Source organism: Rutidosis leptorrhynchoides, chromosome 5, assembly GCF_046630445.1.
Source record: "Rutidosis leptorrhynchoides isolate AG116_Rl617_1_P2 chromosome 5, CSIRO_AGI_Rlap_v1, whole genome shotgun sequence".
NCBI lineage: Eukaryota > Viridiplantae > Streptophyta > Magnoliopsida > Asterales > Asteraceae > Rutidosis > Rutidosis leptorrhynchoides.
The window spans coordinates 255239245-255257032 of NC_092337.1; positions in this window are offsets into that span (position 1 = coordinate 255239245).

Consider the following 17788-nt stretch of genomic DNA (forward strand, 5'->3'; position numbering starts at 1 on the left):
TATCTGGATTCGTGGAATGTCCAAGAAAGTACCTTCAATCATTCGTAGAGTTACTACACTAGGTCTCGAGTAAGAGACATCGATTATTACTTCCAACTAAATTTCGGGACGAAATTTCTTTTGAGGTGTGGATAATGTAACATCCCGCATTTTTCCGTTAAATTATTTTTAACGCCGTCTTTTTTTATTTTTTTATTTTTTATTTTATTTTATTATTTAATATCCTCAGTATCTCGATTCGTATCCTCCATTACCGACATTCTTAAAATATTTTCGTTATTGGATTATAACGTCTCCCGTACTCCCATGTAATTCAAAATATTCGTTCGGTTAATTCCCGCACCCGACTACAAACTAGAGGGACTAGTTTTGCCAAAACGACAAAGAAGTGACTAGCACTTTGACTAGTCAACCTCCTCCCCATCTTTCTTTTTCATTTCTTTTCCAATTTCTTTTCATACTTCTCCATTTTCTCTCAATCCTTCAAAAAGGAAATCATCATCCATTTCAAATCGATCAAGCTTCAATCCAAACAAATTACATATTTGGAATCCTTGCATCTTCCTCTTCGATTCCATACCGATTTCATCAAATTTGGGTAACTTTCTAAAATCACTAGATTTCTTTAAATTCATGTTCTTGACCTAAAAGTGTGTCAATTAGTGTCTATGGCTCATTGTGATGTCGTGTATGTAATTTTTATGCTCGATTTGTTGTTTTTGGTGTAACTAGCTTGAATATGAAAATTGCTTGCTTAATCTTTGATTTTGGATGATTAAAAGTTGTTTAATTGTTAAAGTTCATGTGTTAAATGTGTTACTAGCATCATTAGCTTCAAATTGACGTGTAGGTTGATTAAGAAAACTTCAAAAACATGATTATTGATTTTGAGATGTTTGACTAGGGTTTGATAGTTCTTGACATGGATTTTTGGATGCTTGAATGTCATGGAATGTTAATTGTTAGTGTTTAGTAGTAATGTATGCTTCATTACCTTCAAAACGGCATATCATATGTGTGAATTGGTTTCCCGAAACTCAAAATGCAATTGATGAACTTGAAACTTTGAAAATGGACTTTTATTGTTCGCTTGATGAATTTTCGGCTATTGTAAATGATGTTATTGTTGGACCATAAGTGCTTAGTTGTATTCCTCGTCAAAATACCTTTCCAACGATATATGATAGGCATTATAAGTGTTTGCGGGTCAAGAGTTGGGTTGGAAAAGGTTTTGGTTCGTGACTTGGACCATTTTTCTGCAAACTGCATGATTCCCAGGTATTGCGCGCCGCGCATTTACCCGCGCGCCGCACAGAATCAGAGATCCCAGATGTTTGCCTTCTTGGTTGAGTTCTGACCAGAAATTGCACTTGGGTGCGCGCCGCGCAACCCAGTGCGCGCCGCGCAAAAGCCCCAGGCCACTCTCTTTTGTTTTTAAATGTCACAAAAATGTTTCCCGCTTTACTATAACCCCATTTACCATGAAACTTGACTATTATGCTCGTATATGACTTCTCATCATGAGAAAATTGTCGGACACCCGACCCGACCCCGTTGACCTTGACTTTGACCAAGTTTGACTTTTAGTCAAACTTAACCAAACAATTATACGATCGTTCTAACATGCTTAATTACTTGTATCGTGCATGAAACTTGACAAATTGATTCACGTGCTATATTAATCGAGTCGTAACGAGCCATAGGACTAATTGAACATCTTTGACCCTTCGTGACTATCGTTATTGATATAACCTATATGTTTAGGTCAAGACTAGCTTGTCTTTGCACGCGTGTACTTGTCGAAGTACTTTATTAACTCTTGCACTCAAGGTGAGATCATAGTCCCACTTTTTACTCTTTTGAACTTACTTTTGGGATGAGAAAACATAAACGATTCTTTTGAACTAAGTGAACACAAGAACGGGAAAACAAACATTCTACATACGAGTTTAGAACGAAAATCCTCAATCCGATTATCATTAGTTACATCAGATGGTGTAAGCGAGAACTTATATTATATGGCCATATGGGTTTGACAACCCTCATCTTTGACGGTTCGCTACCGTCTACGGGTGAAATATATTTTCGGGAAACAGTGTTTGTTCTAGCACTAATTACTGGGGTATTCAACGGACGGAATGTTAAGCTTTGATAATTGGGTGCTCGTGAATATTAACTTTAGAATGTATTACTATTATTTCAACTTTACAAATCTTGTGGTTCGGCTTACTTTACTTTTACTCACATACTTACTTAAACCTATGATTTCACCAACGTTTTCGTTGACAGATTTCTATGTTTTTCTCAGGTCTTGCACGATATGTGATACATGCTTCCGCTCACTATTTGATACTTGCATTGGATGTCGAGTATACATGCATTACTTGGAGCGTCTTTTGACTTTACTTTAAACCGTGTCGCCTAGATTTCAAATGTACTTATAACCTTGTAACTTAACTTTTGGTTGAACAATTCTTGTAAACTTTGGAAACAATCTTTATTTTGAAATGAAGGCGACATATTTTGGTCAAACTTTGTCTTAAAGACTTATGACCATGCAATGAGACCTACGTAGACGACGCCGTCACTTGACGATTTACACGGGGTCGCTACAATTACCTCCATTTATATCTGTAGAATTTCAAATAGATCTAGTACCAGGAGCTGCACCAGTGGCTCGCGCTCCATACAGACTTGCACTATCTGAGATGAAAGAGTTACAAAGCCAATTACAAGAATTACTGGACCATGGATTCATTCGATCGAGCACTTCACCGTGGGGAGCTCCAATTTTATTCGTCAAGAAGAAAATTGGATCCTTCCGAATGTGTATAGATTACCGCGAATTAAATAAGTTAACTATCAAGAATCGGTACCCATTACCGAGAATTGATGACTTGTTTGATCAACTGCAAGGATCACGTGTTTACTCCAAAATCGATCTAAGATCGGGTTATCATCAGTTACGTGTCAAAGAAGAAGATATTCCGAAAACCGCATTTCGGACACGCTACGATCATTATGAATTTTTATTCATGCCGTTCGGGCTAACAAATGCACCAGCAGTATTCATGGATCTCATGAATCAGGTATGCAGTCCATATTTGGATAAGTTTGTTATCGTCTTTATTGATGATATTCTTATTTATTCCAAAAATGAACAAGAACATGAACAACATTTAAGGTTGGTGCTGAAACTGTTAAAGAAAGAACAGCTATACGCAAAGTTTTCCAAGTGCGCCTTTTGGCTGAAGGAAGTACAGTTCCTTGGTCACATTGTCACCAGTGAAAGAATTCAGGTTGATCCAGTCAAGATTGAAGCCATTGAAAAGTGGGAGACCCCAAAGACTCCAACACAAATACGCCAATTTTTGGGTCTTGCTGGCTGTTACAGAAGGTTTATTCAAGATTTTTCCCGGATAGCCAAACCGTTGACGGCATTAATACACAAAGGGAAGAAGTACGAATGGACTTTTGAGCCGGAAGCCGCATTTTAATTATTGAAGAAGAAGTTGACTACATCGCCTATTCTATCATTACCTGAAGGAAATGATGATTTTGTAATTTATTGTGATGCTTCGCGACAAGGTTTTGGTTGTGTCCTCATGCAACGAAAGAGGGTTATTGCATATGCATCCCGACAACTGAAGGTTCATGAACAAAATTATACAACTCATGATCTAGAATTGGGAGCAGTGGTGTTTGCATTAAAGATTTTGAGACACTACTTGTACGGGGTTAAATGTACTGTGTATACCGATCATAAAAGTCTTCAACATATCTTCAACCAAAAACAACTGAACATGAGGCAACGTAGGTGGGTCGAGCTGATAAACGACTATGATTGTAAAAATTCACTATCATCCCAAAAAAGCAAATGTAGTAGCAGATGCTTTAAGCAGGAAGAAAAGAGAGCCGATTCGAGTACGAGCAATGAATATGAAGATTTGTACAAACCACACTACACAAATAAAGGAGGCTCAACGAGGAGCACTTACTGAAGAAAACTTTGGAAATAAGATGCTCAAGGGTTTAGACAAGCAACTTGAGATACGAGAAGACAGAACCCGGTATTTTAATGGACGTATTTGGGTACCGAAGTTTAAAGGGTTAAGAAAATTGGGTTTGGATGAGGCACATAAGATGAGATACTCGATACATTCCGGAGCTGGAAAGATGTATCAAGATATTAAGGCACACTTTTGGTGGCCAAATTTGAAAGCTGATATTGCAACGTACATCGGAGAATGTTTGACTTGCTCCAAAGTCAAGGCTGAACATCAGAAACCGTCAGGGCTGCTTCAACAACCAGAAATCCTAGAATGGAAATGGGAACGTATTACCATGGATTTCATCACGAAGTTACCAAAGACTGCATGGGGTTACGACACCATTTGTGTAATTGTCGATCATCTCACCAAATTTGCACATTTTCTACCTATGAAGGAAATGGATAAGATGGAGAAATTGGTACGATTATACATGAAGGAAGTTGTTTCAAGACATGGAGTACCTATCTCCATTATATCCGATTGCGACAGTAGGTTTACGTCAAGGTTTTGGCAATCACTACATGAAGCTCTAGGGACTCATCTGGATATGAGCACTGCATATCATCCTCAGACCGATGGGAAAAGTGAAAGGACCATTCAGAATCTTGAAGACATGCTTAGAGCATGTGTGATCGAATTCGAAAACGGATGGGATAAATATTTACCATTGGCAGAATTCTCGCATAACAACAGTTATCATACGAGTATTAATGCTGCACCATTCAAAGCACTTTATGGAAGAAAGTGTAGATCCCCTATCTGTTGGAACGAAGTAGGTGACAGACAACTGACTGGTCCCGAGATCATACATGAGACTATTGAAAAGATTGTACAAATCAAGGAGAGATTGAGGACCGCCCAAAGTCGTCAAAAGAGCTATGCTGATGTTCGAAGGAAGCCGTTAGAATTTTAGGTTGATGACATGGTTATGTTAAAGGTGTCACCTTGGAAAGGGGTGATACGCTTTGGTAAGAGGGGTAAATTGAACCCAAGATACGTAGGACCATTCAAGATCACCGAACGTATTGGACTGGTGGCTTATCGACTTAAGATACCACAACAACTTGCTGGAGTACACAATACCTTTCACGTCTCGAACCTAAGGAAATGCCTTGCAAAAGAAGACCTCACTTTTCCTCTTGAAGAAATCCAAATCGACGAGAAACTGCATTTTATAGAAGAACCTGTCGAAATCATGGACCGTGAAGTCAAACAGCTCAAGCAAAGCAACATACCTATAGTTAGGGTTCATTGGAATGCTCGAAGAGGTCCTGAGTTCACTTGGGAAAGAGAGTACCAGATGAAACACAAGTATCCACATCTGTTTACAAACACCACCCATTGAATAGGTACTACTTCAAATTTCGGGACGAAATTTCTTTAACGGGTAGGTACTGTGATGACCCGGATTTTTCCGACTACTTGATTATACTATTTACATAATTTAATAATTTTAACTTGATAAGCAATGAATTTTAATAAGTCTTGAGCCTCCGGAAAGAATTTTACATAAGCAGTTGACCACCCTTTTATTCGTACGATTTACGAACGTCATAACTTGTATTAATATATATGTATATATATATATATATATATATATATATATATATATATATATATATATATATATATATATATATATATATATATATATATATATATATATATATATATATAGATTTAACTTGAAAATATGATAATTAAATATCTCATTAAGTATATTAACAAAGTATTATATATATATTTTCATACTACTAATTTAAAGAGTTTTTGAACAATATATATATGTTACTATTTAAACGACGTAATTAACTTATGTTAAAATGTATTTACATATAATGTATTACGAGTGTAAATACATCCTTACAAGTATTGAATACACTTTATAATATACCAATACATATAAAGGATAGCTATACTCGTATTTCCGTTCAATTTCCTCAAGAATTCTACTCGCATTCATACGGTATTTTTACCCGTATTATACACAGCTTCTAGAAGTATTTACTATTAGTATATACCAATAGAAATCCGCAATTATTTGAGTAATATGTCATTTATGACCTAATCAATTTAATATGTCATCCATGACTTAATACATTTTAACTTATCTTAGATATTTTCACTAAAAACTAAATTTTCAAGCCTATAAATAAGCACCATTTCTAACTCATTTTTACACATTCATTTTCCAAATTCTACTTTCAATTTTCACACACACTTGCAAGAAAGTTAATCCTAAACTTGTTAGCAAAAAAAGTTAATCCTTCTAACTTGACTTTTAAAAATAACTTAACACATGTTTTATATCTATATGATATGCTAACTAAATGAGTTAAAACTTGGAAACACAAAAAATACCGTAAAACCGGACATATGCCGTCGTAGTAAACCCGGGGGCTGTTTTGGGTTGGATAATTAAAAACTATCATATTCTTTAATTTAAAAGTTGTTCTTTTGGAAAAATGATATTTCATATGAACATGATACTATATCCAAAAAACATGGTTAAACTCAAAATTGAAGTATGTTTTTCAAAATGGTCATCAAGATGTCGTTCTTTCGACGGAAATGACTACCTCTTTCAAATATGGATTATAACTTGTAACTCTGACTATAAACCACCACCTTTTCAGTTTAGTTTCACAAATTATAGTTCGTTATGAAACCATAGCAATTTAATTCACTCAAAACGGATTTATAACGAAGAAATTATGGGCAAAACAATATTGGTTAGAAATGGATAATTTGATTACGGGATTAATTAATTAAAATCTATACTAACCATACCCTAGCTAACTTTTCTTGTATTATACATGTATTCTAACATGTCATGCTTACACAATACGTCGGATAAATCAAAAGACACCACATACACAATACGTGTAACTACAATAGCGGTATTGTGGGTCATGATTGAGTCTTATAGAACACGTGTATACTATGTACTACTAATTGTGAACTACTAACTGTGGACTACTAACTGTGGACTACTAACATTGGATTGCTAACTTGACAACTTAAACAATCACACGTGATTGAAAATATAAACTTAAACAATCACGAGTGATTGAAAATATGAACTTAAACAATCACATGTGATTGAAGATATGATATGAATAATAGTTGTATTACATTTTGATATACAAATATATTTGTTACAGGTTCATGAATCCAAGGACGATGACCATATTTTTAATAAGTTGAAAACTTATTATTAATATACTTTTACTACCGTGAGTATATAGTCCCAGTTTTAAACTCTAAAAAAATTTTGAGATGAGAATACATGCAGTTTATGTTTTACGCCATGGACATAAGTACTTAAAATATATTCTACGTTGAGTTGTACCACTTTGCATATCTTCCCTAATAGCTTGGTAACTAATATTTACATGTTGTAAGAACATGTAAGCGAGAATCCTATTGATAGATCTATCGGGTTTGACAACCCCAACCGGGCTAGTCGCTCTAGTATCATAAACGGTTGCATAGTACTTCATTTTTACTACACTTGGTACAGTGTAGGGATATTTCATAATAAAGGAAATATGCTACATTTATGGTTAAGTATGGTTACCGAAGCGCTCAACAACTTATAGAATATCTTTATTAAAATATTTATAACTATGAAATCTTGTGGTCTATATTTATATCGATGCTAGATTTAAACCTATATATCTCACCAACCTTTGTGTTGACTGTTTAAGCATGTTTATTCTCAGGTCCTTAAGAAAGACTTCCGCTGTTGCATTATCTGAGCAAGCTGTGCATGGAGTCTCATGCTTTTGCTTAAATAAAGTGTTGCATTCAATAAAACCTTTGTCATGTATTATATTCGACTGTTATGTCACGTATGTAATATTTGGAAACCGATGTATTATGGGGATTATTCTTAAATAATCGCCTACTTGTTTAAAACATGCATAATGTATAATAATAGTGTGCTTTTTATGAAACGAATGCAATATTTTCTAAAACGTATCATATAAAGGTCAAATACCTCGCTATGGGACCAATGAATAACGTACCACGTTTATAGTAATATGGACGAGTCGTTTCAATATATATATATATATATATATATATATATATATATATATATATATATATATATATATATATATATATATATATATATATATATATATATATATATATATATAAATATAACTGTGCATATAATATTTTGAATTAATAAAGTACACTTAATCAATTTGAAATTAAAAATGTATAATAATAAATAAAATAATTAAGTTACTAATATATATTGCATAGGATATAAATATTAAATATTCAATATATTATTATTATATAGATAGATATATATATATATATGTATATATATATATATATATATATACAATTATTAAATATTACATGATCAATAATATGTGATGTTAATATATTAAATTAAATTACAAATTAAGACATAGTTGTTATTGTAATATTATTATTACTTTCAGTATTACTATTAATATTAGTATTATCATTATCATCATTATTATTATTATTATTATTATTATTATTATTATTATTATTATTATTATTATTATTATTATTATTATTATTATTATTATTATTATTGTTGTAATTGTAAGGTTATGATCATCAAATTAAAAAAAATAAAAAAATAAATCAAATCTAAATATTAATATAAAAATAATTAAAAGTATAATTTAGTTGTAATTTAAATGTCATTAGTTATTATTAAAAATTTCATTATTAACAATTGTTATTAATAATTATCATTATTCTTGTTACTAATATTATATATTCATTATTATTATTAATATAAGTATTATTATAAGAACTATCATTTATATTGATATTACTAATATTATCATCATTATAATTATGATTTTAGTTATTAATATGATTATTATTATTATTAGTAATATTTTGATATTATTCTTATTATTATTATTATTAATATCCTTATTATTAATTCTATTATTATTATTATTATTACTAATTATAATATATTTATTTAACAGAATTATACTTATTAAAAATTAAATATCAAAATTTAGTTAATATATATAATCAGATAAAAACAAATTCTGTTACGAATCAATATCAGATTTATATTTTTGTCGTCCTTTTTGTCTGCTCGATTAGAAAAAAATGTCCATCCTTTTGATACCAAAACAAAATTTATCACATCATTCACTGCATCAAATATTCGATTCTCCTTTTTATATACAGCCATCTCCATCTGTAATTGAGGAACTTAAAAACAGAAATTACATATAGCAACTCGTCAACCCTCTGTTCTTGAACAATTTTATCAAAAACTCGAATTAGAATGAATTAACAAAATCTATTAAAGCAATAATGTTAGGAATCGTCCATCTGATCTGATTGTAAGTTTTCAACCTTCAATTCATTCTATCGAATTATAATTTTGAAGTCAAAGTTTTATTCTAAAAAGTCAAAAATTATGTTCATTGTAAAATTCGAATTTGTTTTATGATTTCTCGTATAATTGATGATCTATAATGATTATAGCAATGATGTACAACATAATTCATGTTGTAATCATAATCTATAACAACCTTAATTTTAAATTCAATGTTTGAGTTCATAACACTCTTGACTGTGATAAGCCTTAGTTTAAATTCGAATGCATTTTTTAAAATCTAGAATTACAGAAGTGTTAAAAATTATCTATACAAACTTTCTGTAAAGTTTTAGTTTTCAAATCTTTCAAGCAAATTCGAATTTCAGAAGTCAAACTCTAAAATAAAAAAGTCAAACATTTGATCCATCAAGAAATTCGAATTAATTCTGATGTTATAAGTTCAATTAGTAATTTAGAAAGTTTTCAGGGATGATTTAACATATATTTAATGTTGAAAATATAACCTAAAACGATTTGGATTTTTAAAATTAAAATTTGAGTTTTGATAGTGTTCTTGCTACCGTCGTATGATTTCTGTCTGATAATCAACAACAAACCACAACAGATCAATTCTACTTCAAATACAAGTCCTAAATTAAACTAGTAAATCGTTGTTATGATAGAATTTACCTTGGTCGACTTATCTGATATTAAAAGAATAATAGGGTTAAATATAAACAGATAAACTGGAACGGATCAATGGTTAGGGTGCTTGTCGGGGTAGCGTGAGGTCACGGGTTCAAGCCCGACTGGTGGCAGTTTTTTTAAAAGCATATATTAGTAAGGTAGTTCTCTTCATTTTTATTATTATTATTATTATTATTATTATTATTATTATTATTATTATTATTATTATTATTATTATTATTATTATTATTATTATTATTATTATTATTATTATTATTATTATTATTGATATAATTATTGTTATTATTATTATTGTTATTGTTATTACTAGCAATTATAATTATTATTAGTATTATAACTATCATTACAAGTATCATAATCACTATTATTATTTTTATTATTTTTATTATTATTATTATTGTTATTATTATTATTGTATTATTAATTATTGATATTATTACTAAGTATTATAGTTATTATTATTACTAGTGTTACTAATAAGTATTAGTTATCTTTTATTATTATCATAAATATAAATACAATTATAATTATCATTAGGATTAAGATTATGATTATTATTATCATTATTAGTATGAAAATAATATACTTTATTATTATTTCCATTAATACTAATATTAGGATCATTTTATGATTATTAAGTATTAGTATTAATATAAGTGTTTTTATTAACATTATCATTATTATTATGAATATCATTATAAATGAATTATTATTCAAATTATTATCATTAGTAGGGAAATGGTTATTTTTATAGCTATTATTACTATTAATATTATTATTGTTATCAGAAATACTAAAAGTATCATTATTTTTAAATCTATCAAATTATTAAAAATTAGTATATTCCTTAATAATATTATTAGTAGTATCATTATTATTAATATTATAAGTATTATAAAATTATTATTTTATACAAAAACATATTTAATACATGTAATTAAACTATATTAATATCTTATTCATTAAAATGAATATATTTAATCAAATAATGAAATATATAAGTTATTAATATAAAAATTATATCACTGATAATAATATATATTTGTTCGACTACAAGTATATGTTTTAATATTTATATGAATGATATAGGTTCGTGAATCCGAGGCCAACCCTACACTTGTTCAATGTCGTCATATGTATTTTTACTACAAAATACAGTATAGTGAGTTTCATTTGCTCCCTTTTACTCTTTACATTTTTGGGCTGAGAATACATGCGCCGTTTTTATAACTGTTTTACTAAATGCTTTGAGATATATTTTTGAACTGAGAATACATAAACTGCTTTTATAATCGTTTGATAAAATAGACACAAATATTCAAAACTACATTCTATGATAGAATTATTTGGATTCAGAGATTCGATTTCTATAAAGATTGTATTATCGACCATCGGTGAGATGATTTTGTCATTGCACGCACGCATTAGCTCCCGAAATAGTTCGATTTTGTAGTTAGTAACGGAGAGATGATTTTGTCATTACACGCACGCATTAGCTCCCGTTTTAGCTACCATCGGCGAGATGATTTTGCATTGCACGCACGCATTAGCTCCCGATGTATTGTATTGTATTGTATTGTATTGTATTCGATTTTGTAGTTAGTAACGGGGAGATGATTTTGTCATTGCACGCACGCATTAGCTCCTATTTTAGCTACCCTCGGAGAGATGATTTTTCATTGCACGCACGCATTAGCTCCCGTTGTAAATTTATATTGTATTAACTACCACGGTGAGATGATTTTGCATTGCACGTACGCATTAGCTACCATTGGTGTGTTGTTTGAAAGGTTCCGGTATTCTTCATATGAATGATTTTACAGCAGGAGTAGACCTGCACAGATTGTTTTCTAAATATGAGTATCTTGTGGTCTATTATACTATTGGAAATGATTATTTATAATAAACTAATGAACTCACCAACCTTTTGGTTGACACTTTAAAGCATGTTTATTCTCAGATGTGAAAGAAATCTTCCGCTGTGCATTAGTTCATTTTAAGGACATTACTTGGAGTCATTCATGGCATATTTCAAAAGACGTTGCATTCGAGTCGTTGAGTTCATCAAGATTATTAGTAAGTCAATTATAGTTGGATGTATTATGAAATGGTATGCATGCCGTCAACTTTAGATGTAAAGAAAGTTTGTCTTTTAAAAACGAATGCAACGTTTGTAAAATGTATCATATAGAGGTCAAATACCTCACGATGTAATCAACTATTATGAATCGTTTATAATGTATATGAACTGGTCATTTCAGAAAGCGCAACTGCAGTTTGTTTCTTGCACTGCCAGGTCACCAGCCTTTCACCTAAAAATTGACATCCTCCTGATGTAGATTTGTTGTTGATTTTGCAAGTCTGAATCACTATATGCTGCAAGATCAAACTTTCTTCGTTCGAATACCAGATGCTGAGATTTGGAGAATGTAACAGATAACGAAGAATTCTTTTGGTAGCTGTAAGATGAACTGTATTCGGATTAACTAGATAATGAGCACACAGACATGTTGCGAACATAATATCCGGCCTAGATGCAGTGAGATACATGAGTGATCCGATGATTGCTCGATAGTATGTAGGATCAACAGGCTCCCCTTCACAGTCTAACGAAATACCGTGATTCACAACTAGTGGGGTACACAGGACGTTCTTGAGTCATACCGAAACGTTCGAGTATATCATTTACATACTTTGCTTGATGAAGAAAAATTCCATTATCAGTCTGTTCGACTAGTAAACCAAGAAAGTAGTGTAAGAGACCCAATTTGCTCATTTTCAATTCCTCCTTCATAACCTGCTCAAACTCATCGATGAGTTCCTGCTTTGTAGAACTGAAAATAATGTCGTCTACATAGATCTGGACCAAAATAATATCATTATCTTTAACCTTCGTGAACAGAGTAAAATCTACCATGCCCATTTGATAACCTTTTTTGATCAGATAACTTGACAAACGTCCATACCAAGCTCTTTGGCTTGATGTAAACCATATAGGGCTCTTCGTAAACGGTAAACTTTGTCAGGATGAAGATGATCTTCAAAACCCGATGGTTGATTAACATATACTCTTTCATTTAGCTTGCCATAAAGAAATGCACTCTTTACATCCATTTGAAACACTTTGAACTTCATAAATGAAGCAAAAGTCAAGAAAATGCAAATGGCTTCCAATCTGGCAACATGAGCAAATACTTCATCATAATCGAATTCAGGATCTTGCTGATAACCTTTAGCAACTAATCTTGCTTTGTTATGGATAACATTGCCATCTTTGTCAAATTTGCACTTCCAAACCCATTTGAGATCAATTACTTTAGCACCATGTGGCTTAGTAACTAGCTTCCAAATATCTAAACGATGGAATTGCTGATTCTCTTCTTTCATTGCCATGACCCAATCAACATGCTTCAAGGCTTCCTTTGTTGTCTTTGGCTCTATTCTAGAAATATGACATGAGTACTCGTAGTATGCAGAATCAGCTATCATGTGAGTATCAACTTAACCATCAAACTGAACTTGCCTTCTTGTTCTGGCACATGCATTTGGATCTCTAATAATATTCTCTCTAGGATGATCAGCTGTAGTTCTGGGAACTGGTTGTGCGGGAACATGTATCTCATGATGTAGATTCGTAGTATCACCAATATCTTCATGATTATCAGAACTCTCACTTGAAATATCAGATCCGCATGTATCACACACTGGATTAACGTCTTAATCTAAATCTTGAACTGGTTCATCGACAGTGGGTAATGGAGTTGGAGTTGGTGTAGGTGCAGATACTTCTGGTTCATTTTGTAAATCAAACAGCATTTGTAACTCAACTTCATTCTCCGTCTGATCTGGAGCAAGATTGAATGAGTCAATCAGCTCATCATAGTTGTAAATCCAAGGATGACTCTTAGAAGCACTCTTTGTATAATTCCTTTGGACATCAACTTCAGACCATTCTTCAACACATCTTGTCTCATTGTTGAAAACTCACTTGTTAGGAGAACTATACCCAAGATATAGTCCAGTAACCACTTTTGAATCAAACTTACTTCCTGGTTTTCTCTTCAAGATGGTACACGGTGCACCAAATGGTTCTAGATGCTTCAAAGATGGTTTTCTCCCATGCAATAGCTCATAGCAAGTTTTACCAAGTCGTTTAATAGTCAGAACTCGATTCATAGTGTAACACGCATTTGCAACATCTTCACTCCAAAAATGAACAGGTAACGATGAGTCTGCTAGCATTGTTCTAGCTGTCTCGATCAATACTCTATTCTTTCTTTCAGCAACACCATTCATCTGAAGAGCGTATGCAGAACTGAACTGCATATTGATACCTTTTTCGATACAAAAACCTGTAAGATACTGATTCTTGAATTTTGTACTGTTGTCGCAACGAATCTTTCTTACCTTTAAATTGAAACCTGTCTCTAATCGATTGATTAGCACTTTTAAGTTTTCAAACGTATCGGACTTCTCTTTCAAAAACATTACCCATGAAAATCTTGAATAATCATTAGTTACAACCAGACAATACTTACTTCCATCAATGCTTTCAAAACGAATTGGACCGAAAAGATCCATATGTAACAATTCAAGTAGAGTAGAGATTGGATTATACTTCACCAGCTTATGAGCTTTCTTGTTCTGCTTACCCTTCTTACACGGAACACATGTTCTTGGAATCTGAAATGATCGAAGATCAACACCTTCTACAAGATTGTTGTGGACAAGGTGATTCTTTTTTCGAAAACTTTAATGACCCATGCATTTGTGCCAAGTAATGGAATCTTGTTCAGTTGCTTTAGAAACAAAAGCTTGATGATGTTCAGCAGTTGAAGTAGCAAATCAGCTTGTCTAGGAGCCTTCATCAAAATCATTTCTGGAGGAATCACAAACTCTGGTTTCAAAATGTAGCTGAATTCGTCATCAAATGCTACCTTAAAAGATTTTTCACAGATTTGTGAAACGACAACAAATTGTTTGCAAGCTCTTGACAGTAGTTCACTTTGTCAAAACTAACTTTTTCATTCTTCAATAAACCTTGAGCTGAAATGTGACCTCCTTTATCTCCTGCAAATGCTACATAACCTCCCTTAATTGGGTGTACATCCGAATGAAGAGATAACTGTCCAGTCATATGTCTCGAAGCGCCACTATCCACTATCCAGGTGTTGTTTGCAGGTACCCTGGTTCCCTGCACATCACATTAAGAAAATTAATTGATAATGGGAACCCATGCCCGGACAGCAGTAGGTTGTCCATTAACACCCATAGCTTGAACTTTCATTCTTTTCCCGTTTGAGTCCGGTGGAATCTCATCATTAGAAACCGTAAACTTAGACAGTTTAGAAGTAGCAATATTGCTCTTCTGGTTTTTCACATTTTGCTCATTTTCAGAGCGATTCACTCATGGTCTGGTACGAGAAAAGTATTTTCGACGGCTAGCTTTTTGCGAAGGCGATCGTGCCTTTGGTTCAAAAGCTCTTCTATGATCACTTGATTTGGAAACTCTTGCCTCAGTATCCTGTTTAGGAACCTTAACCATCACAGAAGAAATTGACCTATTGAAGTTCTTTCTCTTATACTCTCCATAGACAACATTTGTGGTATGATTTTTAACATGAACTTCATCATTAACAGGTGAACCTATTTTATGAGCATAAGATGATCTGCGATCATCATATGTGAGGTCAATCTTCTGTCTGGGTGATCTATATCTTCTAGGACAATTAGCAGTAATATGTCCAATAATAGCATAATTAAAACATTGACGAAACTCCCTATATCCTCTAAATTCATACACATTATTAGAGTTTGAAGATGGCGGATCTTGTGTTCTTACAAACACAGGAGAATCATTTGTTTTATTTCTTGGAACAGGCTTAGCTGTAACAGGAGGAACTAGTCTGTTAGCAAATTTAGGATTTCTTAAAATTTTAACAGGACATTTTGGTGTTCTAACTCTACTTGTCTTAGAGTTATCTCCTAATCCAGTTTTCCTATCATCCTCATGATCTAGAGCACCTTCAGCAGTATGACCAGAAGTTGTATTCTTAGTTGAACTACATTTTTTATTCTTTTCAACATAATCTTCATAACTAGGAGGGATACAATCTTCTGGTCGACCTTTAACTACTTTTGCATTAACAAATATGTTCTGAAAAGGAGGAGATGCATAACTATATCCAATACCCTTGCCCTTGGTGTCATTAAGTTCCACCATTAATGCATTCTATTGTGACGCACTTGCCCAACACTTCATTTTAATTGAAATTGCTTCTAAATCTGCTTTAACGCATTCATTTTCTTTCTTTAGTTCATTAATTGTGTCAACACGTTTAATTAAAGCTTGATTTATGTCAAAGTTATAACATTTAAGATCGTGAAGTTGTTTTTAATAAACTTTGATTTACTCTTTCAATTCATTTTCAACCTTAGTGGTCACATGGTCTGCGTGGCATTTTTCTTTCATCTCCTCATATGCCTTTGTTAAATTATCTATGGTTATCATAGATTCAACGCATTTAACACATTCAATAACAGTAGATGGATCAGAAGATACATGTTGAGCATTATTTGATGAAGAAGTCTCAGCCATAAATGCAAAGTAATTTGTCTTCTTCCCATCATCGAGCTCATCTTCTGATTCTGACGAGTCTGTAAGGAACTCTGATGTATCAGCATCTTTACCCAAATGAATCTGTTCAAGTCTATCCCAAATATCTTTGGCTTTAGTTAACCCGGAGACCTTCTCAAGATCACTTTTTGATAACAACTACTTAGTAGGTCTACTGCTTGCTTGTTCAAGGTTTCAAAATCAGTTTGGTTAACTCCAGTAAGATCAGTTTCATTTTCAACTTCTGAGTCTTTCACTCTCAAAATCTAAATCCTTACCCATAAGAACTAACATCTCCAACTCTTCGGCAATCATTTTACTCCATTCGTCTAGGTCTTTATCAGCATCAACCAATGTTTCTTTACTTTGATCAGCTTCTAGACTTTCTTCAAACACTAAGGTATCACCATATTTATCCTTCCAACTGTTGAAGTAGAAGTCCTCTGACGATGTTGGTGAAACACTTCCAGATTCAGGTGTATGAGGAACTGAATCACGTGCCTTCTTGAATTTGTCTTTAACCTGTTTCTGAATCTTCTCTTTCCAAATTGTTCGAGACAATCTTTCAGCTCTTTCAGCACGAGCAGTCAGCTTCTTAACTAAATTCTGATCAATAACACAATCTTCTTCAGATTCGGTGATCTTTGCCATGTTAGCTTTAGGTTGTTGATCATCTATATTCAATTTGATAGACCAATCATCATCATCTCCATGAATGACAACCAACACTTTGTTAGGAGTCTCAGCTATTTCTTGTTCATTTACTTTATCAGTAATGTAGATCTCACGCTTAGTAATTTGACTCTGAGAACTGTAGTTCTGATTCTTGAACGGATTACGATTACCCTGCTTCTTTTATTTTGTGCACTATCTTGAAAAATGACCTAATTCTCCACAGTTGTAACAAGTAACAGTATTCATATCAAAACCCAATATTGTATCTTTTGTCAGACTGATCGATTTTCCAGTTCACTTCGTAATCTCTTGCTCTTCTCACAAGATTTGCCATACCCCACATAATATCCATCTTTTCTGCTTCATCTCTATCTAGTTGATGATAATCTTCTG